The sequence below is a fragment of the Phascolarctos cinereus genome, unplaced genomic scaffold, assembly GCF_003287225.1.
Source record: "Phascolarctos cinereus isolate Bilbo 61053 unplaced genomic scaffold, phaCin_HiC Scaffold_726;HRSCAF=1367, whole genome shotgun sequence".
Lineage (NCBI taxonomy): Eukaryota > Metazoa > Chordata > Mammalia > Diprotodontia > Phascolarctidae > Phascolarctos > Phascolarctos cinereus.
Genome location: NW_027556098.1, coordinates 390,481,624 through 390,507,911, shown reverse-complemented (window position 1 = coordinate 390,507,911; position 26,288 = coordinate 390,481,624).

Sequence of the window (26,288 nt, the reverse complement as noted above, 5' to 3'; positions counted from 1 at the left end):
CTGCATAGAATAAGAAAGGCAGCTGAAACACTGAGCTCTGGACCCAGGTTTGGGGATCTTCAAATCCCAGCTCTGCCTCTAGCTTCCGGGGTGACCTTGGGCAAGTCCCTTACCGTCCTTAGTAAAAGGAGGAGGCTGGGCAAACAGACCTCAAATGACCCTTACAGCTCCTACTAACCTGTAGAGGAAAGGGGATTTGGAGAGGGGTCCTCGATGATTTTGTAAGATCACAGATTTAGAGCTAAAAGAGATCTCATTTTTAAATCTTTTTTCCCCCTCCTCCATCCCCCTTTTAAAATCAAGGGCCTCTCTCTGTATAACCTTCCTTCCACAGGTTCATAGGATGTCCCTACAGCTGCTAGCACCTTCCCTTCTACCTCTGTACAGATCTTGTATGGTGGCCCCCAAAGGAATATAAAAGTATTTCCCTTGTATGTTGGCTCCCCAGTAAAAATGTAAATATGTCTTATATGTTGGCTTCTTGATAAAAATATAAGCTTTTGGAGGACAGGCTCTATTTTTGCCTTTTCTCGAATCCATGTCCAAGACTTAACCAAGTGCCTGGCTCATAGTACATGCTTAATAAATGTCTGTTGACTGATTAAGTGTGGGAGCTGGAAGGGTCATTTGAGACCTGCTATGACCCCTTCTCCAAGATCTCCATTTAACAAGAGAAGAAACTGAGGTCCAGAGAGATGGAGGGATTTTACCTAAAGTCACCCATTTGGCTTCTTGGTGACAGAGCCATGGTCAGAACCAGGCCTCTGGCCTCCTGGAAAATCTGACATTCCACTCTAAGGCTTCTCCCCATTATTTTCCAATGGACAATTTTCCAAGGGGGCCAAGAGCTCTCCCTTTGCAGGACCCCAGGAATGAGCCTCTCTCCCTCGCCTTGCAAGTCCAACTAAGTTTCTCTAGACAAGAGTTCTAGACCTCTAGACAAGTTCTAGACAAGATCTTGGACAACAAGGTCCAGAAGTTGTTTCATGGACCCCTTTGATAGCCTGATAAAGCCCATGGATCCCTTCTCAAAATCATGTTTTAAGTGCATAAAATATAACAGGATTACCTGGTGAACTAATTAAATTGAAATGCATTTGCGTATATACACACAGCTATACCTTATTTTTTTTTTAAACAAGCTCACAGACCCCAGGTTAAGAACCTCTGATTTAGAACCACCATCGGGAGGGGGAAAGAATTAAAAGACAGAAGGAAGGCGTCTGTGAGCTAGGTGGTGCCACAGACAGGAAGACTTAATTCCAAATCTTGCCTCACACACAATTTCCTCACCTGTAAAATGAGGCTGGGCAGAGGAGTGGAGGGGCCTCTGAGGTCCCTCCGGGCTCTAAATCTATGATGTAGGTCCAAGGCAGAATTTGCTCTAAGGATGAAATCAATCCTGACCTGGCATCTCAGCCCGCCCGCCCCTCCCCATCTGCTGCCCCCTAGAAGGCTCCCACCCGAGGCCTTGAGGCCCTCGGAAAGCCTGGGGACGGCTGCTATCTCCCTGAGTCTCCCATCAGTGGGGTCTGCCCAGCCCCTGTGGCTAATTTACACCCTTCAGGGTTTAAAATAGCAGGGGCATAAATGAAAAGTCCAATTTCTTCAAATTTGCATTGTAAAACCATCCTTCAACTTCCTCGAAATAAATTTTACTATTTTATTAGTGCAAACAAAATGGTAATAAAACACTAATACAGAGCCTTGTATCCAGGGGAAGAGCTAAAATTAACATAGAGCGAGCAGTGTTTGCTATTACATTCAATTACCTTTTTACTTGAGATTTACATTCTCATCCCCTTAATCTCCATAGTAGTTGCTTCAAAAAAAATATATCCTTCCTACTGCTCAGATTCTGGGACTTTGCCCTGTGAACCACCGATGGGGGCCCCCAGGGCTCCTACCCACAGGGGGCTGGGGCTGGCTACTTCCTAGCCCCCATTCCTCACACCTAGATTGTGCTTTAAGTAATGATATTTTTTTTCAAATGTCCTTGATTCTCCAGAGGTCAATGCTACTGGACAGGCTAGCAAATCCAGGCATTCAACTCTACTGGACAGCATTGGCTGGTGGGACATTGGAAAAGGGGCATCACTGCCATAGGCCCTGCCGGGTCTTCTCTCTCCTACCCTCCCTCCCTGCTGTGGGCTCACGAGGGCACAAAAACTGGCATCTCTGGTTTGGCAGGTTGCAAGCAAAAGGGGTTTTTGCAGAGGCATTATGACTGGTGGTTTGGGCGTGTGGCAGAACAAGCAGCTAGAGACTCTGTAACCCTCTGGATTATTTAGTCCAGAGAAAACTCTTCTTTTTTGTGGGTGTGTGGGGTATAGACCTCCTTGGGCAGTGTCTGCTAAAGGCCAAAGGCCCCTTCTCAGAACCATGTTTTCAAATGCATAAAACAAAATATATGGGACTTCAAAGGAAACTAATTCTACTGAAAATACAAATGTTAAAAAAAAAAAGTTTACAGATCCCAGATTAAGAATTCCGGACATAGTCCAAGTATCTTACTTGACAGTTGAGGAAACTGAGGCACCCTGCAGTCCCTGGCAGGGCTGGCATTAACGTAGGCCTAACAACTTTCAGTTCAATACTCTTTCTACTATTAAAGCCACATCAACACTCCCCCACCCTGCAAAATCAGTCACCACTTGACTACCTGACCACAAATTACACTTGGCCTAGATCCCTTACCCTGTTGATCCACCAAAGGGTCAATCTCTGGTGCCATGTCTCAGCACCCTTCCAGGGTGTCATGGTAGAGAGTGTTGGGCCAGGAATCAGGAAGACTTCGGTTCAAATCTCACCTCAGACACTTACCAGCTGAATAGGTCATGTCAATGCTTTGTGCCTCGGTCTCCCCACCTGTAAAATCAGGATAATACCTGTCCTGAGGCTCAAATGAGATGTCTGCAAAGTTTCCGCAAACCTTGAAATAGTCTCCAAACATCAGCTCTTGTTCATATTATGGGGTTGGTGTAAAGGGATGGGCTGGGTTAGATTATAGGAGATGGGTTTGAATGTTGGTTCGGCCACTTACTACCTGTGTGACCCCAGGAAAGGCAATGTCCCTCTCTGTCCCTCCATCAAATGAGGCTGGATTAGAGGGTCTCTTCCAGCTCTGGATCTGACATTCTGTGCTCTTCCCTAAAGTTTACTCGGGAGCCCCTTCCAATTCAGAGTTTCTTCCCAAATCACCTCCCTTCTGATCCTGTTTCTTCATTTGAAAAACAGGGAGAACAGGGTACTCGCTACTTCTTGTGCTGTCTAGCTCAGCTGTTGTGAGGGTCAAGTGCAAGCCCCCAAGGCAGCCAGGGAGCTCCACAGAGCCCCAAGGCAGGGATGGAGTGGGCCAGGCCATTCCTGGCCTCGGGCTCTCAGCTGCCACTCCCATCCCAGGCCCCGCAGAAGTTCAAGCTGAGCAGACGGAGGGATATCCCGGATCCCAGCACCCAGGCCTGGCCAGGCTCATTCTCAAGGATTCCGTCTATGTGGTCCAACCCCTTTGTTTGTACAGGGGAGGAAACTGAGGCCTGCTCAGATGCTGCAGGAATGACCCGAGGCCAGAAGATGCCCCTCTCCTCGGGGAGCTCCGTCAGGGCCCCAGCTCTGGCTTCCATGATGGATGGCTCACAAAGTCCTTTCCCCCGCCAGCTGCAAGAGCATTCCAAGGTACAGTAAGTAGGTGCCTCCTCACCCGGCTGTCTCCTCCTGCCACAGGGGTCTGTTGAAAGCATGGGTGTTTGTCTGGGCCCTGTTCCAGGGAGAATTCCATGCCAACCAAGCCCGGGACCCCAGCTGCCTCAGACAGCTGGTTTGGTTGGTGGGTACAGGGGGGTTAAATGGGAGGACAAATGTTAAAGGGACCCCCTGCAAGCCCCAGTCTGCAAGCCCCCCCACACAGAATAAAGTTGGAATGGAGATCTAAAACGTACACACACCCCCCTTGCTCTTTCTGCCTTTTTCCCTTCTGTGTCTCTCTGTATCTCTCTCCCTCTGTTTCTCCTTTTCTGTCTGTCTGTCTCTTCCCCAATCCCTCCTTCCCTTTCTCTCTTTCCTTTCGGTGTCTCTGTCTCCCTCCCTTTCTCCTTCCCTTCCTTTCTCTCTTTTCTAAATTTCTCTCCGTCTCTGTCTCTGTCTCCCTGTCTCTCTTAGTCTCTCTCTCTCTCTCTCTGTTTCTAGCTCACTCTCTTTCCCCCTCCCTCCCTTTCTATTTTTTGTCTTCTTTTCTATGTCTCTCTTTTTCTCTCTCACTTTCTATCTTTCATCCTCCCTCCCTTTCTCTATTTTTTGCTTTCTTTTCTTTCTATCGCCTTTTCTGTTCATCTGTCTTTCCTTTTCTCTCTCTGTCTCTCTCTCTGTCTCTGTCTCTCTCTCTCTTCCTCCCCCCATCCTGTTCTCTCTCATTCTTTTCCTTCTGTGTCTCTGTCTCTCTGTGTGTATTTCTCTATCTCTGAATCCCTGGATCTTTTCAGCATCCCCTCCCTGAGGCCCTAAGGAAAACCCAATTTGGATCCAGGGCTAAGAAGTCATGGGGGCACAGAAAGTGTGACAGGGAGCCTGCCAAAAGGAAATTGGTGGGGCTCTCAGGGCATCCGCCAAGACCCCAGAAGGGCCGAGGGATGGCAGTCATGCCCATAAAGGCGTTGTCTCACAATTGAGGTGCATTAGGTGAGGCACAGTGAAAGCCTCAGAGTGGACCCTCTCCACAGTGGCCACTAGACTCAACATGTCCTTTACCTTAAAAAAAAAAAAACAAACCCAAACCAGCTACGTGCCACCCTGGCCCCCCCATTCTCCTGGTGCCCCCCTTTCATATTGTGCAAAGGAAACTTCCCGAGGCCCACCTCTCTGCTCACATTCCTCTGAGGTCCCTTCCCACCCCAGGAGCCTATAAAGCACCTGCTATGTACAAGATAGCTAAAGACCACCTTCTAGGACACACCTAACAAGGGAAAGGGAAAGCCTGCAAGGGGACTGCTCCTTCATCTTCACCTTGTACCCCAGTCAGTCCAGCCCATGACTCCCCCTGCCTCCATTAGATGGTAAGCTCCCTGAGGGCAGGATTCAGGTGGTGCCTAGCTTTGTGCCCACAGTAGGAACTTGTGGTAATATCTACTGAATTCAATTCCCTTTTATGCACTCCCGGCTGCTACCCGACCTGGGCCAGACTTGTGAATGGCACCGGGGGAGGGCTTCCCTGCCTGGCTACAGCACACCAAAGGGCCAATTCGGGGAAGGCCTTGCAGGCACCACGAGCATTTCCATTTGGTTAGAACTGGTCCTTGCCTTTTTTTTTTCCCCTCCCTATTTTTTTCCTCTCGCCTCCAGTGAAACAAAAGAAAGTTTGTTGTTGAGACTCAAAAAGTTTCTTGGGCCTTGTCCGAGTCCCACCTTGTTTTGTTTCCCTCTCTCTCTCTCCCCGCCCCCCTCCTCCCCTCTTCTTCCCTGCTACCCCACCTTGAATAAATAAATCGCCAGGTCGGCTGGCACGGGCTGGTAAGGGAGGGTACAAACTCTCTCCTAATTTGATAATTCGCCACCTTCCCCCACCCCACACTCCCAATCCCAACCCCACGGGCTTAGGCTTCTGGGCCAAGGACCGAGGCGACTGTTGGGGCAGCTGCAGCTTCTTGGGGAGCTCAGCACCCCCGGCCAGGGCCGTGGGTGCAGGCCCGGGCTGATGCCCCTCCTCCCCCGGGGCACAGCTCTGGGCTGGCAGAGCCTAGAGAAGAAAGAGTCGATGGTTTGACCAGGACCAGGCCGGGCAATTATTCAGCTAAATCAGTCCACGGTTGTGGGGCGCTGGAAGTGAATGATTGGGATTCGCAGGTCAGGGCCTGTGCCCAAGGGAAGTGCCCTTCCCCCCTTCATCTCTGGACAGACTCCGGTTACCACTTTGGCCTCCTGTGTCACCTGACCTTTACCCTCCACCATACATTTCTTCCTCTTTGGAAGCTAGCCCAGTGGAGACAACGCAGTCACAGTGTTTTATGTCCCGAGATCTCAAAGCACTTTAGCAAATGATATCACTTTTGTGATACCCCTAAAGAGAGAAGAGGGGAAAACTGGGGGAAGGAGGGAGAGACACGACTGTGAAAATTCGTGTTTGGCCAAAAACTGATTTGAAAGTGAATGGACGGGCATCTCCTAGCACCAAAACAAGGTAGATCTCCCCGGAGGAGAAACTGAAGCAGAAAAAAGTCAGCCACAATAATCATACATGATAATTCAAATTCCCAAAGTGCTTTCTTCATATCCCTCCTCTTTCCTTATTCAGGAAGCAGACTACCACCCCCATTTTACAGATGAGGAAACTGAGGCTCGGGAGGAGCGTGATAATAAGAAATAACTCATGTTCCTGTAGCGCTCTGAGGTTTCAAAAAGCGCTCTACACCCAAGCTTTTGTGAGTCAGCCGGTCAAATATTACCAGCCCCATTTTACAGATCACAAAACTGAGACTCAGGAGATGAAGCAGAACCATGCACGGGTCAGGGTCACCCAGCTAATGAGTGTCAGAGTCTGGATTCATACAAATTCTCTCGCTTGACTATACCCGCTACGGTCTTCACCTTCCCCCACCCTTTTCCCATTCAAATCATTAAATATGTTTTCTCTAAATTATCCCCTTATGAGCACATGCCGAAAGATGGCCCCGGGCCAGAGAGGGACGTTCATCTTGTCTAACTCCCCAGAGCCTAACTAGGCCTTTAGTCAGAGGCCTAACTTGTGAGAGCACATGTGTGGGAGGAGAAGAGGAACAGGAGAATGAGCTTTGAACCAGAGACTCCCCTTGCTAGGCACACCGCCCAAGGAAGACAGAGAGAGAAAGAAAATGTCCTATGGACATTCAAGCATTCACGCAAGGCCTTTGGGAGGTGACAGAGAACTGGAACAAAGGGGGCGTCCACTCAATGGCTTCCTAGTCGGAAAATCCTAATGAAGTATATTATTGCACTGTTAAAAAAAAATACACGTCCATGACCTGGGGGTAATCCTCTCTGGGCCTCAGTTTCCTTTTCTGTAAAATGAAAGGGTTAGACTAGAGGGCCTTCCTTCCTTATAAATAAAGGAACAGATTTTTTTTCTTCCAACTCATCTCTCCGTGGAACAAAAGCGATGGTGACCTTGTAGGAGTGGTGCTCTTACCTCCCTCCCCTACAACAAGGACCAACCAGGCCCACAGTTCTCTCAGAGGCTCCCCAAGCCCAGAGGCCCCATGCTGGGCCCTTCCTTGTTACCTGGAGAATCTTTTGTAGTAAGAATCATGCTTGTTGCAGCCTTATCGGTAGGGGGAAGAAAGAGGTGAAGCATGTAGAAGAATGACCAGGGCTCGGATGACCTAAAATTTCATGACAGTCCACTCCAGGCAGTTGGGCAAGTCACCTCTGGGGCCCACAGTTTCCCCATCTGTAAAATGAGGGCCCTGGATGAGGTCCCTTCTGGCTCTTGACCTATGGGCCTACAAAAAGATGGCACCAAGATAAACCAACCAACAAACTTTTATTAAGTGCTTACTGTATGCTCACAAACCCTCTGGGCCCTCAGTTTCCTCATCTGTAAAATGAGGGCCCTGGATTGAGGTCCCTTCTAGCTCTTGACCTATGAGCCCACAAAAAGATGGAAGCCAAGATAAACCAATCATCATGAAGCCTTTATTAAGTGCTTACTGTGTGTTGGGGATAGAGGCAAAAAGAGAGAGAGAGAGAGAGAGAGAGAGAGAGAAGAGAGAGAGAGAGAGAGAGAGAGAGAGAGAGAAGGAAGGAAGGAAGGAAGGAAGGAAGGAAGGAAGGAAGGAAGGAAGGAAATAAAGAAAGAGTAAGAAAGAAAGAAGGAAAGAAAGAAAGAAAGAAAGAAAGAAAGAAAGAAAGAAAGAAAGAAAGAAAGAAAGAAAGAAAAAAAAAAAGAAAGAAAAAGAGAGAGAGAAAAAAAAGAAAACCAATCCCTGGTCTCAGGGACGTTGCAGTTGGGGTGACACGGTGGCTGGCTTCAGACATTTGGAAGGCAGTCACATGGAAGAAGGATTAGATCTGTTTGGTTTGACCTCAGAGAAATCATGACGAGCCATGGGTGCAAACAGCAAAGAAAACCTCCAAAAATGAGAAGTCATCTAAAAGGAGGGAGGATGAGCTGCTTTGGAAGGGAATGGCTTCCCAGAGGACTCCCCAGAAGTCAACGGAAGGATGGATGAGCATGTGTCTAGGATGCCGGAGATGGGATTCCCATCTAGATGAGGGTTGGATTCGATGGCCAAGGAGACCCCAAAAGACCAAGGCTTTAGTCCAAGGTTCAGTCTCAACCTCCTCCCCTCACCTTCCCATTTTACAAACAAGGAAACCGAGGCCCATCTTGGTGAAATGACAAGCTTAAATAAGAGTGGGTAACTGAAATCAGTTGTTCTGATTTCAAGGCCACTGTAACATGAAAGATAAGAAGAGTCTGCATCTCCAGCACAGCCTCTAGAGTGACCTCTCCCCCACCCCTTTTACTGGCCCCCCAGATCCTCCTAAGGAGGATGGGTACAGTGAAGAGAGTACTGGCTTGAAGAGGGAGACCCAGGTCCAAGAACTCCAGCTATAAATGCATACGAGCTGTTCAATCTCATGCTGATCCCACCACAAGCCTTAGTTTTCTCATCAGTGAAATGGGGCATGCTAGTGAGCGCAACACACACACACACACACACACACACACACACACACACACACACAATTACCTCATAGGAATGTTATGAGGAAAGTGCTTTGTAGATTCTAAAGTGCCAGATAAAAGTAGGCTATTTTAATAACAACAACAATGATTCCTCATGGCTATGTTCACAGCACACTAATAATAACAATAATATTATTAATAAGTGGCATTTCTATAACATTTTAAGGTTTGCAAAGTGCTTTACAAATATTTCACCTCATCTTCACAACAACCCTGGGGGATAAGTGCTATGATTATTCCCACTTTACAGTTGAGGAAACTGAGGTTGGGGGGGATGGGAGGATAGAGAATGATGGCTGCCTTGAAAACTCCGAAAGGCTGCCTACAGAAGAGGCTTAAATATAACTTCACTCTGCTTAATAGGGATCATGGCAATATTTTTTGAAATGCACAGATGAGAACAGAAAGCTTTGAAGGGAACACAGATAAGCAGGACAATTCTGAAAGTAATACGCAGAATTTATTATAAACTTTTTTTAAACCAAGCGGTATGAAATGGGGATTCGTTTCATACAGAATCTTCTTTTTTCCTGTTCTGCTGTGTGTATGGAAATATTCCTTTTCTTTCATGTTTAAGTTCAAGATTTTAAAAAAGAATCATTTAAAATTTTTTGCAAAAAGGAGGATGGGGGTGGAAGCACAGAGGCAGAATCAGGTTCTATGAAAAGGAAAAGATCCCTGGAATCAGTGGTTTCCAAGGGCATAATGAGCTGTCTCGAGAAGTAGTGAGTTTCCTTTCCCCGGGGGTCTTCAAGGAAAGGCTCAATGAACTCTTGCCTGGAATGACATGGAGGGCTGGCTCAGGTAGAGCTGGCCTAGATGAAGTCCCTTCCAAGCAGAAGGTTTTGTGTGGCTCTGTGGGCTGGCCCAGAGTGTCCCCACCTCCCAACCATGCCCTGAAGCCACTGGGCCCATGCTGGCTATTTGGGTCTCTCTGGCATTTGAGCTCACCCTCTGCCCAGTGATGGTGTGACCTTAAGAGCCAAAAGACTTCGTTCAAAATGACGTCCAGGATTGAAGTACCCTGAATTACTGAAATACATATATATATATATATATATATATATATATATATATATATATGTATGTATGTATGTATGTATGTATGTATTACTAAATTACTATATTACTATATATATGTTACTATGTATATTACTAAATTACTAAATATAAGAAGAGGTCTTTTACAGGAGGAGTATGGTTGGGAGGGGAAGTCACAAGAGGGGGCATCTCATCCAACCAACATTTATTAAGTGCCTGCTGTATACATGGCACTAAGTTAGGCACAGGGAAATAAAAAGAAAATCGATTCCCCTTCACCTCCTCCTTAGAATCCCTAGTTTCCCCCAAAGCTTAGCTCAGGTGCTACAGGAAGCCTCCTACAAGAAGCCTTTCCTGATTCCCCCCAGCTGCTAGGGCCTCCCCCAAGAAATTAACTGGCATTGACTCTGTATGTTTTCAGATGTATATATGTTGTTTTCCCCAGGAGAATGAGCTCTTCAGTTTGGTTTTTATCTTTGTAACCCCCAGTGCCTGGCATACAGTGAGTGCTTAATAAATGCTTGTGGCTCGATAGACAAGCTCCAGGGTCCTTCTCTCAAAGAGCTTATACTCTCCCAAGGAGAGGGGGAGAAAGAGAGAAAGAGAGAGACAGAGACAGACAGAGACAGAAGCAGACAGAGACAAAGACAAAGAGGGAGAGAGAGAGACAGAGAGAGAGGAGGAGAAGAGAGAAGAGAAGAGAAAGAGAATATGAGAGAGGGAGGAGAGAGAAGAGAGGAGAGAAGGGAGAAGAGAGGGAGAAAGAGAGGACAGAGTTCCCTTCGGTGGTGCTCCTGGGAGCCAGGATGGGGAAGAATGGGAGTGGTGGGGGCTCCAGCCGGTCCCTTTCAGCAATCTGCCAGCAGCATGGCTGCAGGGGAGCTCAGATCCTGGTGAGGTCAGCACAGCAGTTCATTCAGAAATCCCCCCAAATTGCAGAGCTGAGAGACAGGTCATATTTAACTCTTAATTTGTTCAGGAATCATTGAGACAGGGTGGGTACCAAGACAGGCATTAGTCACTAGGTGGAATGAGTGTAAATGAACAACCAGAAAACACTTCTCATCCCCATCCTGACTCCCTCGGAAAACAAAGCAGAACATGGAGAGCTGAGAGTGGAAGTCCAGCTGGGGTGGGGGGTGGGGGTGGAGAGGAGGGGGAGGGAGAGCGGAAGAATCTTTCCATCCACTGCCAAGTCCCCATTTACTGTCAGTTTCAATCTATTCCAAACTTCTCACTGGCTCAATTGCCTTTTCACGGGGGGAAAAGCCAACACAATGCAGAATGATGTTTTGGCCAAAAATTAAACAGATTGGGTGTCTGGCTGAGACCAAGAAAACACAGACTCTCATTCTCCCTAAGAAGGTGGGTGGGCTGGGCACGGCGCTTCAACCAGCCCCATTGGGAACTCATTCTCTCTCAGACACTTTTAACACAGAGGAAGAGTTATTTTTTTTTTTAAAGTGAGTTTTCGATACATTTGACAACTGATTGACAAGCATTTGCTGAATTTTTTTGTGGTCCATCCAATGTCAAAGGAGGAACTAGATGATTTGAAAGCAGGGGGTTCAGCTAGACTTCTCTGGCAGGCAAGCAGCTACTTTGTGCCCAAAGGTGGGGGAGGCAGGGCCTGAGTTAGGATTTCATTTGCCTACGGGACAGGACGGGGGTGGGGTGGGGAGGCAAATGTGAGGTCGTGAACAAATGATGACAAATTAGCTCATCACAGCTAAGTGAGCACCAGCTATGGAGACACGACCTGGGTTCTGGGGTCAGAGGTCCTGAATTCAAATTCTGCCTCCGATGCTTACTGCATGTGTAGCCTTGGATGTGCCAATTAGTTTCCTCGTGTATAAAATGAGGGTGTTGGATTAGATGACGTCTCCATTCCCCCAGGCCCTCTACAGACCTCTTAATCTATGATTCTGAGATCAACCACCAGAATTCTCAAGGTCCAGGCTTCAAGGAGGCACTACCCTAGGAGAAGGTGTCCTATGTAGGGACCTTAGCATTGGGGTGCCTTCCAACTATGGGATGCTATGAATCTATGAATCATCACTCTGAAAAGCGTCTCAGATCACTAGACCAAAAATTGTGGCACATTCATGTAATGGAATATCATTGTGCCGTAAGAAACACAGAATATGGTGAATTCAGAGGAGTATGAGAAGATGAATTGAACTGATGCATAGTGAAGTAAGCAGAAACGATGGATACAACAATGTCAAATGAAAACTGAATGCTTTGGAATTATAACGACCAAACTTGGCCCCAAAGAGATAGAAGAATATGGCCACCCCCAGCTCATTGGAAGAGGTGAGGGATCATGGGCGTGCAACATCGAATATAATGGCAGACTTTTTCAAAATATTGATTAGTTTTACTCAATTGATGAATCCACCCCTTTCTTTCAAATTATTTTTATAAAAGGTGGCCCTCTGGGGGGGAGGTAGAGGAAATGTAGATGATGAACTAACCAAAAATATCAACAACATTTTTTTTTAAAAAAGGTAATTAAAAAAAGAAAGACCTCTTTAGGTCTTTTAGGATGAGGCCATCCCCTTCCCTATGATGACAAAACAGGCCGGTCTTGGAAATCAGTCAGTCCTCTACCAATCAATCAACAGATGTTTATCAAAGGACCTTACTATGTGTCAGGCACAGAGCTGAGCCATGGGGGCACCAAATCAAAAGGGAGCTGGACTTTGCCCTCAAGGTCCTCTCCCTTGTCACCAACTGCCATTTTGGGAAAGTACCAGGGGGTCAAATCAAGCATGCTTGAGTGACTGACAGAAGACTGGTAACTGTACCCTCCAAACACTCAAACCCTGTTTCCCCCCACCCCACCCCACCCCAGTTTATTTCTCTTTTCTTTTTTTTGTACGATGAAAAGAAATGTCAGTCCAATTAGAACAATCCTCTGAGCATGTGGCCCAGACTTTGTCATGGAAATTAACCTGCACCAAGATGAGAGACACCAAAGCAAAAATCTGTGTGTTTTGGAATAGGATGGTGAAGTGGGAGAGGCGGCTAGTGTTTCCTACACCTCATCTTTCATCAGGGCCCCCCCCCAAGCTCCCCACATATTTCATCCCCTTTCCTCTGCCCTTTGTCTGCTCGGGTCGTTAGCTGACATCTCTCCTGAAGGCTAAGTCCCTCCTGGCTGCCTCGGCACCGTGGGAAACACGGGGAAGGGTTCCACGCAGGGTCTCTGGAGGGACTGCGCAGGACCAAAATTGAATTCAACACCTATTTACTAAGGGCCTGCTCTGTACTAGGCATAGTGCTAGAACCGGGGGAAGAAACCACTACAAAACAAATAAAATAGCCCTGACCTCAAGGAGATTCTATTCTATTAGGGGATAAGGAAGTACAACTACACAGATGAGTAGAACACAGAGTAAAGAAGGAAGAGAGCAAAGGTCCAGGCAGCCTAGTAATACCCGGTGTGGGGGGTGAAATGAGGAGGAGAGGGGCGACCCTGGAAAATACCATGAAGAAGCAGAAGAAGACTCCAAAAGGGATGGGATGGTGGGCTGGAACGACGGCCCTTGATTCAGGCTGAGTGAGTGGCTGGGGGAAGGCAAGGGAGAGCTCCCCCTTTGACTCCAACCTCCCCTTTGACCAAAGAGATATAGGGGCTTCCACAGCCCAGCGCTGGTCCTGGGTTTGGGTGTCATAAGATTATAAGATTTAGACACTGGAGGGGTCTCAGAATGTCAGGGCTGGGAGGGCCCTCAGGACACAGGATGTCCGAGCTGGGAGGGCTCTTAGAAAACAAAATGGCAAAACACAGAATAGAGTGTCAGAACTGGAAAAGACCTTAGAAATCTCAACAGATTAGGTAGATAGAGTGAGTGAGCATTTAAACACTTACTACTTGCCAGGAGCTATGCTAAGCCTAATACAATGCCATCAGTGGACAGATAACTACTAGTACTGACCCAAAGAACTCTTTAAAGCGCTACAAAGCATTTTTTCATATACATTATCTCAAATGGGGAAACTGAGGCCCAGACAGGAGAGCTATCCTGTGGGAGCAGGCCTGGGGTTTGAACCTGTCCTTTGTCAGTTTGGCTGCCTCTCTCTATCACCTCATGGAGAGACTGGGCCCGGGATCCCCTAGGGACCGTATTCCCAGTGATGGCAAATCTCTGCCCCTCCTCTGCTCCAGTTTTTCCTCATCAGAAAAGAAAAGCAGGGCTTTCCCTGGGGCTGGCCGAGGGCTGGAAGGGGAGAATCCTGGTAGAACGTAAGCTTCTTTTTTTGTTCTTTTTGTTTTTTTTGTTTGTTTGTTTTTAGTAAAGGTAAGCTTCTTGAAGGCAGGAACTGGCACTGTACTTTTCACCCAGACATTTGCTGAGTTGAATCAGCTTAGGAAGGTGGCAGCCTTCAATGACGGTGAATATTTATATTGCTCTTTAGGGTTTGCAAAACCACTTTGGGTGGGGTCCATCTCTCAACTCCCTTGTGAGATGGGTACTGTTATCAGCCTCAGTTTACAGAAGAAACTGTTGATTTGGCCCCACCTAGAAAGGGTCATCCCCAAACTCCTGAGACCCCTACCTGAAAATCTGGGTGACCCACAGCAGCCTGGGGAGGCACCAGCCCCAGACCTAGGACAGCTAGGAAATACAATTCCTCCACTCCCCAGACTCCCGGGAAAGCGAGATCAGACAGATGAAGCACGGGGAGGCCCTCGAGGGGATGGAGGGCAGGGGTGGAGAGAGAACTAGTGTAACTCCTCAATCAACAAACATTTATTAAGCACCTACAATAAGCCAGGCCTCTCCCCAACATCACAGCCTAGTGGAGAAAGGGCTGGAAGTGACTCCAGTCAGTCAGTCAACAAGCTTTTATTAAATGCTTACTGTGTGCCAGGCTCAGTGCTAAGTGCTGGGAATAAATAAAAGGGGAAAAAAAAAAGCCAAAACAACTTACCCACCAGTCCCCACCCTCAAGGAGCTTACATTCTAATAGAGGAGCCAACATAGGAGAGGCATTTATATAGCACCTACTGTGTGCCAGGCACTATGCTCTACAAATATTATCTCCTTTGATCTTCACAACAACCCTATGTGGGAGGTGCTATTATTATCCCCATTTTACAGCTGAGGAAACTGATACAAACAGAAGTTAAGTGACTTGCCTAGGGTCACACAGCTAGGAGGTGTTGGAGGCAGGATCTGAACTCAGGTCTTCCTGAATGAAGGTTCAGAGCTCTGTGCACTGTAGCTTGCCCTAGCAGCCTCAATATGTAAATAACTATATAGAAAATAGAGGCAGTGCATATGAAAGGGAAGACCTGAACTGAGATGGAATCCCATGTCTCATAATTATTTGCTGGGTGACCCTGGACAAGTCATTTCCATTTTATGAGCCTCAGTTTCCCCATGTGTAAAGTGAGGATGAAGCTAGTATCTGTGTTACCTACTTCCCAGTTTCACTGAGTATTGATTGAAATCACAAATGCAAAATGTTTGACAAACTTGAAAGCACAATGTAAATATCAATTATGGTTATTCCCATATGGAAACTGAGGGTGTCCTGAGGTCTCTCCAGCTCTATGTCTGTGACCCTGCGATTATCATTAGAGAGATGGTATGAGAATGGACGGCCAGCCTCTGGGTCAGGAGGATCTGGGTTCGAGACTTGTCTCTAACAGATACTGACTACGTGACCATGGGCAAATCACCTCTCAGTGGCCTCATAAATTGCAGCCGACTTGCTGATCTGCACGGGGAGGGAATTTACACACAGGGAGGTTCTCTAGATTGAGGATGTCATGGGTTTGGACCAAAAATAGGTTCCTGTTATAGCCACCACATGATGGGGGTCATATTCACAACATGATCCACAACGTCAAACAGCTCCCATTTCTGCACTGCTGGTTCAAGCGCTGTCAAACCCATTTTACAGAGGAGGAAATTAAGGCTCATCATCTAGTGAGGAAACACATAAGCCGTGTCTCACGCCTAGGCTGGTTGGTTCTCAAGGGCTCCTTACACTGCGCCACAGTCTGAAAGATTCTGGGCTGGGCTCTCCCATCAGGCCCTAGCCATTGACTTCCAAATGCTTCCCGACTCAGTCCCAAGGCCCAGAGAAGCACTGAGCTAGCCCTGGACGAGAAACGAAAATGCAGCTCTAATGCCAGCCACGCCCACAACTTCTGGAGGGCAGGGGCACAGCTATCTTTGTCTTTGTATTTCCTAGCACTTGGCATACACTAAGTGCTTAATAAATGCTTGTTGACTGGCAGACTATATCTTTTGTTTATATTTTTGTGTGCACATATTGTTTCCTGGATAGAATGTAAGCTCCTTGAGGGAGGGGCAGATTCATCTTTTTTTTTTTTTATTCCCCAGTACCTGGCATTCACTAAGTACTTAATAAATGCTTGTTGCCTGGCAGACTACATATATTTTATTTATACTTTTGTGTGTACATGCACGTTGTTTCCTGGATAGAATAGAATCTCTTTGAGGGCAGGGGCAGATTCATCTTTGTCTTTGTATTCTCCAGCACCCAGCGTGGAGTAATGGGTTAAGGCTTGCTCACTGATTGACAGCCTTCATACAGCATTAAATGGACCTTACTGCCTATAACAACACCTCTACCCTCATCACAACAAGTGTTTTAGGAAATACGATATGTGTGTGTATGTGTGTGCATGTGCGTGTGCATGTGCATGTGTGTGTGCGTGTGTGTAACAAGTTTCGCCAATTTTAAAGTACTATATAGAAGCTAGCTATTATGTATAAATACTTATGTCACCACCAGGGAAGATGGGTTATCATGAACTCCACCCACAGTTGAGGAAACTGAGGCACAGAGAAGCAAGAGAATTCTGAGTAAAAACTATGCCACTTGCCCCCAGTGCCTTTGGTTTGGGGGGGGCCGGTTGGAGGAAGGACACCCTTGAAACAGCTTAGCTTAAATTCAGCTCCAGCCTGGATAAGGAATGACCAGCTCACCCTCCTCACAGGCCAGGGTGCTGGGGCTCAGCCCAAGATTGAAGGGATCAGGTTTCCCTGGTACTCCCAGTGGAGGGGTGGGGGCCCGTGGATCTGGAAACTGCCCTCCTACTACTGAGTGCAAGTGAGCTTCTGGGGGGTGAGGGTGGGGGTGGAGGGGTGGAGCTTGGGAACCTGGCACAGCCTCCATCGGGCTTGTTTGCCAGCAAGTAGTGCCGGTGAAGGGTGCCAGTCTGGCAGTAGTCCTGCCCCCACCCCTCTGCCCCCCCCTTCACACACACACCCCCAAGAAGCAAGCCTGGCCTGGCCCAAGGGGCAGGGACACAGACCAGGCTGCCTTTCCATGACACCCCCAGGCAGCACTAGATATAGCAGGCCATCATTGCTTCTCCACGACAAAACAGTTGAATCCATCTTGCCGATAAAGCTGTTTTCTGTTCTCCCTTCTCCTAGCCCCTTGGGGTTCCTGTGCAGTCCACTTTGCCAGCCTCTCTCTCTAACTCCCACACCAGCAGGCATATCTTCCCTTTTTAATTCTCCCTAGAAGTGACTTTCAGGGGTGGAGGGTTATAAACACACATAAAGGCCAGCCAAGAATCCCAACACTACATTTCCAACACCGGGGGATGACTGTGGTCACCCCTTCCTCCTCACACCTCCATTCTTGCCCCAGCATCCCTCCATGCCAACAGCCTAAAAACCTTGGCCAAGACATCTCTTCGGGAGGCTTTGCTTAACTCTCCTCAAAATGATTAACATGGGAGGAATAAAGCTGGGTGGACTGGTGTCTCCTGGGTGGAGTCAGAGGGCTATTTTCTGGCACAGAGGGGTATAGCTCCCACTCCCAAGTCCTTTGACCCCTGTGTGGCTGGGTGCCACCAAGTGAACCCATCTTGGGAAAAATCAAGGGAAGTTTCCTTCTTGGCAATGCCTCAGGGGAGTGCGGATGAGATTTTCTTGGGTCGAAGAGGTTTGGACATCCCTTCACTAGTACCCTCGGAACACAGGGACCAGCTAGGGCTGAGGGGCATCCCTCCTCTCTCCTGTTTGTGGAATTCAGGTCCAAAGGCCGAAGCTGGACAGGTAGGCCTCTGTGATAACAATGTGAATGCTAATAATAACAATAACAATAATAATAATAATAAGTCTAGAGTACTTTAAGGTCTACACACATTATGTCATTTGCCTGATTCCCCTTAATCCTGGGAAATGGAGCAAACACCCGAGAAGAGACCTCCAAATGGGTGGGAAGGGCACTGAGTTTGAAGACAGAGAACCCGGGGTCCAATTCTGTCTCCCATTACCAGTATGACCTTAGCACGTCCCTTCCCGTCTCCAGGTCTTACATAGTTTTCTCATCTGTAATATGAGGTAGGGTTAGGAGGGAGAGGAGGTTTGGAGGATGGGGACTCTAAAGTTCCTTCCCCATCCAAGTCTGTGAGCCGCAGAGCAAGGGCTTAACATGTGTTTGTTGGTGAGGACGGGCAGAGAAGGACACGGATGGAGGCAGGCACACACACAGACACACACACACACACACACACACACGCACATACTCTTAATCCCCTCTGGTCAGCTGCCTTCCCCAGACAGCTGTGGCAAGCCACAGTTCAGGGCCAGGGGGGAAGCTGGCAAGGGGAAGGGGGTGGGGGGTGTCCCAAGGGCTCTAGAAGTCCAGGCTGCACCCGGGCTGCCGGCGGAGCCCACCAGTAGTCACAAGGAAGCCTGCAGGATTCTTGAGCCATCCCTATTCCTCTAAGCCACCTAGTGTCCGAAGCTAGCACTCAGTCCTCCACGCTCTGCTGGAAAGGCTTTGAGAGGAGCCCCGAGAAGGGACTTCTTAGCTGGGAGGGATGGCCTCTCCAGGAACCTGGAGGCCCCTAGCCTAGGACAACCAGAAGGGACTTTGAGAGGCCAGATCCCAGCCTGTCAGCCCCAGAAAAGAAAAATGACAAAAGCAAGCATCAGTACCCCACACCACCCAAACTCCAGCTCTGGGCAGATTTTTTTTTAAAAGGGCATTTCCAAGGCCTCTCCTCCTTCCCAACCCCAGAAGGCATCCCCAGTGCAAACTCCCAGGCAACTTTATCCCAGCTGGGGATCACCATCCAAAGCAAGCCAGCTAGCCAGTGGGGAGCAGGAGAGCTCCGCATCCTAATCCCAGGTCGCTGGCCCTCTGGTCAGCCCCCGAACACACACACACACACACACACACACACACACACACACACACACAACACACACACTCTCTCTCTCTCTCTCTCTCTCTCTCACACACACACACCCCACCTCCTCTCTTCTGCCTCTCTCTTTTCTGTGTCCTCAAGCCTCCTCTCACCTTGAGGAGCGTTCGGATTACCCAGCATTTACACTCAATGCTCGCTCTTCTTTATTCCTTAAGACTTATTAAGAATGATAATGAGCTCCAGAGGAGCCACACGTCCCTGTCTCTCCTCCTCTCCCTCTCCCTCTCTCTCTCACTCTCTCTCTCCCTCTCTCTCTCCCCTCTGTCATTCTCTTTCTCTACGTGCCTTTTCCGTCAAAGGCACATAGGACAAATACGACCAAAAAAAAAAAAAGAGAAACCCTGACAATATGGAACAAGGACACTTGAGGATTTATATTCTATAAATCCATCCCACTTTCCTCCCCACCCAGTTTGTTCTTTATTATTCCCATTCAAAAAAAAAAAGCTTCACTCCCCCCCCAACCTTCCAGGGTCCAGCCCACCTCTCTCTTCTCTCTCTCTCCTCTCTCTCTCTCTCTCTCTCTCTCTCTCTCTCTCTCTCTCTTCCTCTCTTCTCTTCACTCTCTCTCTCTCTCTCCTCTCCTCTTCTCTCTCTCTCTCTCTCCCCCTCTCCCTCCTGGACTTTGAACAGGGGAAAAAGGAGAAGGGCCCAGCTTGGCTGGAAAACCTCGTTAACGTGAAGCTCTTAAATGGTTGATTAATTTTTGCAGAATTTATGACAAGCTCTCCCTTTTTTTTTCTCCCCCCCACCCCAAGCTGAGACCCTGGAACCACAGTAACTTCACTGGAACTTAGGGTTGGACAGGGGACACCCCAACTTCCTTCATCACACACACACACACACACACACATACACTCCCCCCCTTTGTTTTCCTCTCACAGCCAGAATCACAAGCAGACAGATAGAGAGTATCCAAATACAGATGGAAAAAGACCCCCTTGGAACAGCAACACTCACGCACACACTCGCTTGAGTACACACTCGCTTGAGAGTACACACACACACACACACACACACACACACACACACACACACACACACACACGACGGAAGGCAACATTAAAATGAAGCCAGAACTGGTAGAAAGAAAACCCACATCTAATTCCCCACACACACCCCTTCTCTTTAAGGGGAGAAAAAATTTCTAAACAGCCAAAAGCCAGCATAAAGTTGGCATAGCTGAAAAAACAGGCAAAAAAACCCCAAATCCCCCAAACCTGCACAATTCTCTCTCTTCCAGGCAAGTATCCTCAAATTTGCACCTACCACATCTATCCCTTTCCCAACAGCAGATCTACCAACCAGGCTGCAGAAATCCCCAGGCCCCGGTACCCAGGCCCCATCTTTCTGCCCGGCTGCCCTTCACAGGAGGGGAAGAAGAGATCCTAATGAAATTACAGTTTTTAAAATGTCTATAAATTAAATCTCTCCCTCTGAATCTTCTGAGCTGCCTCCTTCCCAAGCCTGTTTGACTCCCTTCGGCTCCCTCTGCGAACGTCTGTTTTTCTGATATAGACATCATGAGGTTAGAGCTCAATTACAAGTCTGTTGAATTCTCAGCGTCAGACTTGGGACTTCTCCTCTTCAGAAACCAGATACCAAATCTCTTTTTTTTTCTTTATGTTTTCTTCTTCTTCCTCCTTGGTTATTTTTAATGTCCAAAGCCCCAAAAGGTTCACTCAACTGACAGCTTTGAGGGGCTTCAGATACATATATTATATCATATCTTATTATGTTATATTATATTGTATTATATTATATATATGCACACATATTTTTTAACTCTACAAGACAGACTGAACCCTTCTCTTTTCCTGATTTTTAATAAAATTACACCCAGAGAAAGCCCTGCCACATGAAACCTCAGAGTAAAACACACACCATAAGCTACAAATATATCTGAGGGCCCATCGATGAAGAGGAGAAGAGTTTCAGTCCAAAGAGCTGCTTTAATCAGAATGACATCTACCAGATTCTGAAAGTTCTATAGGGCAATCTCCAGGCCCTTTCTTAGCAAAAGGTCTTAAACGTGGGATACAAATGGAATTGCCACACACACAGACACACACATCTTTTCTACCTACCCCATCCTTGTCAGAGGCTACAGAAGGGGGATGTTGCATGAGCTTCCAAGGGAAGAAATTCACAAATCTCTGAATCTCACCGCTGCCCCCCCCTCCCTTTTCATTTCAGAAAATCCAGATCCCAGTTGGTTATCTTGGCTGCTAATTCCGGGTAAGCAGCCATCATCAGCTTTAGGTTTAAGGTACAAAAAGCAAAAACATACCAAAAAAAAAAAAACTCACCCCCAAACCAAAACCCATAAACCCTCAAGCCACCAGTTTTTTTGCAAGTTACAAACCAGAGGGATTCCAGAACCAGTTTTCCAAGAAAAGCAAAAAAATAAAACAAAAATCACTGGCCCACAAAGGCTAGAGAAAGTCGAGACTTGAAGACTTCAAAATAAAAACTTTGTTTTTCTAATTAACTGAAGGAAAAGAAGAGGTGACATTACTAACGTCATTCTTTCCTGTAAACAATTTAATTAAATTCTGTTGAATCCAGAAGAAATACTCATTTTGGTGCTTTTCTCCCTTCCACCCCTCTTCCTCCAAGCAAATTCCTTCGGGTCACTCCCCCCTCCCCAGGCTCCCTCCCCCCCACTCCCCCTTTCTCCACCGGGCTACTCAGGCAGCAGTAGAGGCAACTCTGACTTTAAATGGATTTCCTGCACCAGGCATGGACTGTAAGGCTCTGAAACTGTTAGAATGATAACCTCATCTGTCTGAAAGCTGATACTACAGCTTTTAAAAGAAATGGGGGAAAATAAGCTGTTGACTTCTTGGTTAAAGTATTTTCCTGTTCTAACTCATGTTCTTATGTCACTAAGCTAAAAAAAAAAGCTGGGGAGAGAGAGAGAGAGAGAGAGAGAGAGAGAGAGAGAGAGAGAGAGAGAGAGAGAGAGAGAGAGAGAGAGAGAGAGAGAGAGAGAGAGAGAGAAAGGAGAGAAAAGATACGACTTTCCTTGAATGATCTGTTTAACCTAAGCCAGAGGAAAAAAAAAAAGAAAGTCATTAATTACTTATGTGAGCTATTGCTTCAGAAAGACAATAAACCTGCCCGGTCGCCATGGATATGACATATTTGCTCTGAAAACAACCACAATAATTAGCAAAGGGGAAAGATACAAGGAGAATATGCAAACTCCTGAGTTTAAAGCAATAGCGCTCTTTTTTTTTTAAAACTTGTCAGACCCTGTTGTTCTATTTACAATCCAGATCAAACAATGGGGGGGGGGAATAGAGAATGGGGGGCCTTGGAAAATAAAATAGATAGCCTCTCTTGCCTCAATGTAGTGACAGGGATCTACCCTCCCCACAAAAAAAAAAAAATAGAGAAGCAAAGAGTGAGATTCAAGTCTTGCCAATAGGTTATTTCCTATATAGAGGTTTTTTTTTTAAGTGTTCCCATATTTAGGACTAGGCGATCTAGCCTGAAATGCATTTTTGTATTAAAGGAAATATGCCCTGACACCCCCCCCTCAAAAGTACCTTTAAATGGTGGGGGTTGGGAGAGTCCCAAAGGAGCAGTGCCTTAGGAAAGAAGCACCTTTTTGGAGAGGGGACTCCTCACCCCCCCCAAAATAAAAAAAACCCGTCAACTAAACCTAGGTCTTTATTTTGATATTAAAAATGCATTAAATGGTTTTACCTATAATTTAGTCCCTGAGGATCATTAGGAAACGCGATGGCTTTGTATCCTACCTGTCAGGGTGATAAATATCTGAGTTCAGAGTGAGGTTCACAATTTCTCAGTGTGTCAGAAATCCCAATCATTCCTTTTCTTTCACCTTATTTTTTAATTCATTCCTCCACCACCAGCCACCCCAACAAGCCTGATGTAAAAATATATTTAGAGGTGGGGTCGGTTTGGGGAGGGGGGGGATGAAGTTAGGAGGGGAAAAAAAAGTTTGCACACTTATTCAGACACACCTAGGAAAGGTGACAGGGATTCTGCCTTAAAAAGCAGGGAAATGGGAATCTTTATGAAAACATATATTTTTAAGCGTCATAAGTTCTGGCCAACCTCTTTCCTCAGCACTGGTTTTCCCAAACGCAGATGGGATCAGGATACGAGAGAGAGAAGTAAATCCGCCTCAGCCAGGAGTTTAACCGACACAGAATGTGACTTTGAATTTTTTTTTCAATTAAAAACAAAAGACAAGAGAGAAAGAGAAAGTGTTTAGGCTGTTAAAAGAATATCAGCTGAGCTACAAGTTTTGTTTTTTAAAAAAATCCAGAGACACAAGGGGAGCAGATAAAGGCGAGGATCTCATTTGACAATCTTTCCAAATTTATTTTTTGGGGCAGGTTTTTTTTGTTTGTTTTTTTTTGTGGAAAGGATTTTGCACTCATAGAACTGGAGGTTGGGGGAAGCGGAGAGAAGGGGGTGGTGAAAAGATGGGTGCGAAATGTTGTTGCAACCTGAGGATCAAAGCCGGAGCTTTCTCTTAGCCATTATAAGCTATGCTCACAAAGCTGGAGCTCCCGGGCTCCAGTCGCTCTTCGGAAGGAAATAAAATGCACCAGAGGTTCAGAGCCACTTGGCGAAGTCTTAGCAAGGTGCAAAGTCTAAAAAAAACCAACCCCAAAAGGACCCCCAAAAGGGAGGCACTGCCCCTTTAAACATTTTAGTCCATATGGAGTTTGATTTCTGAAAGAGATCAGTTTAACATCTCCATAGAAACCAGCAACAGATTATCATCAACAGAATAAATAACTAGTCTAATAAATTAAACAGTAGGCATAAGATCGCTGGAAACCTGATTACTGAAGTTCAACAATATTCCCCATAAACTCTCCCTAACCGCCTGTAAGGTGGATAACAAGATTGGGGAGGGGGGAGGAAGAGGGGGGGTGTCTCCTATGCTGAGGATACCCAGGGAGAGGAGCGGAGGTGGCAATCACAGGTCAGGACGGCCAAAGTCGTCCATCCTTGGATGGGGCCAGCCAGAGAGAGAAAGCAAGGAAAGTCCAAAGTTTGGAAAGGGGAGTGAAAGTGGTGTGAGGCTGGGAGAGATCGGGAAGGGGAGGGGGATGCCTTTCGGGGTGGGGGCGGCACAGCTCATTGACCCCGGCCCAGCCCAGGAAGCCCCGGGAGCTTCTGCAGCGCTCACTGGGCGCGAATCAGCCCAGTTCCCAAAGCTGGCCCGCCCGCCCCCTCCAGGCACGTGGAGCGCAACCCGGGAGGAGCCCCCGGGGACAACTCTTCTCCCCCCCCACCTCAGGCTAGCCTCCGTGCAGCTGCTGCCCAGTCCCCTGCTGGACCTCCCGGGCTAGGAAGGGGGCGTGTACCGCAGGCCCTGGCAAGGTCTGACCTCGGGGGGTCCCCGGCCTCCCAGCTTCTGGGCGCACAGGCCCTGGCCATGCTCAGCCTCCGGGGGTCTAGATCCTACCGGCCGGCGTCTCCGCCGCGCCTAGCTTGTCAGCCTCAGCTCCCAAACCCAACCATTGATCCTTCCTTCTCTCAACCCGGCAGGTCCACTCTCCAACCTGGAGAGAGGTGAATGCACAAGGCCGGTGGTGGGATTATCCCTGGGGGCTTCACCCCTTTTCTCCCATGCGCAATCCATGCTCATTCCAGGGCCAGAGGAATGCAAGGTTTCCCCCTCTAAAGACTCGTGAAGACTGGGTGGAATGATCGCGACTTCTGCTGTAGATAAAACCAAACCCTGGCGTACCCGGGACAGTGCAAAACCTTGGTCCTGATCCTAGTCCAAGCGACCCTTCCCACACTGGGAGAACTTTTTTTTTTTCCCCCTCAAGGGGGAGTGGGTGGAGGTACTGCTTTCTCTCCTCCCTGCAAACACTCTCCTTCATCTCTTCCCCGACCCCCACCCGTAGTCCGGAGGGAGTGAAGTGAGAGAAGAATCTGCACCCACCCTGCCACTGAAATCTATTATTATTATTTTAATCTACGCCCCCAAAGTGGCCGTCCCGCGGTGATTGACGGCACATACACCTGTTCCCCGGGCCCCGGGAGCTTCCAAAAGCGGGGATAGACATTCACCAAAACCCTCCAGATCCGGCCCAGCGCCTTCGGGCAGCTCTTCCCGCCCTGTGCCCACTCGCCAGCCCCCAAGAGAGACACAGATGTGCTCCTTAACCCGTGCGCACCGCCACTGGGTAGGTGGCAGTTACCCCTCAGTCCCCCACCCCGCCGCCAGCCCCCGCCGGTTTCGGAAAGAGACAGAGAACCAAGAAGAAAGCAAAAACTTCTGGCCGCCGATCGCAATCAGCTGCACATTCTGTAAATGCCACCGAGTAAAAATAAACCGGCCGCCGCTCCACCCGGGCAGCTCATCCCGTGGGCCTGGCCGCTGCCCCCTTCCCCTCTGCCCATGGTCCGACCCCTACTCCTCCAGCTGATCTCCCCACTCCAACCTGGGAGCTCGCTGGAGCCCCACTCTCCACCGAAGACACCCCCCCCTTTCGAACCCCCAACTCTGCATGGGCCGCTTCGGTGTTGTGGTGGGCGATGCCCAAGGGCAGGTGGCCGAACCGCACAGACCCGGGCCACTTGGTCCCCCTTGGTGCCCCCAGGGCCCCTTCCCCAATGTGCTTCTTTCCTCCCCCACGTCTTTCCTTCTGCCCTCGGAAACTGCACACCCCCACCTCCTTCCCTTGCTCAGCCTGGCTTCGGAACCTGGGGCTTCCTTTCCAACCTCATGCCCCTAATAGAGTGTGTGTGTGTGTGTGTGTGTGTGTGTGTGTGTGTGTGTATGTGTAAGTATCTATGTCTCTGTGTGTGTGTATGTGTGTGTGTATGTGTGTGTAAGTGTGTATGTATCTATGTCTCTGTGTGTGTGTATGTGTGTGTGTGTGTGTGGGGAAGGGCAGCCAGTGCCAGCCCCCTACTCTGATTCCCCGGGCCGTGCCTAAGGGAGCGCTCGGTCCTCTCAGCTCTACGGCCCTTAGCGCAACTCCACTCCCCCGAGCGCTCCACGGCCGCAGCAACTCCCCCAAACTTTTCCCCAGCACCCAGACTCACCGGCCCCAGCGTCCTCGTCCCCGTTCCCCACCCACTCCCCCTGACGGGTCCCCACGTCCAGCACTAGCAGGCCCCCGCCCCAGGGAAAAGGAAGTGTCTGTGGATGGGGGTTGGGGGTGGGAGAACGCACGCCACTCGCTGGGCCCGAAGCAGCGCACTTGAGACAAACTTCCCCGGCACTAAGTTGGGGGGGCACCTCTTCCCTCCCAGTCCGCCAGCTTCTCGTCCAAGTTGTTTCACCCTAGAGGGGACCCACTC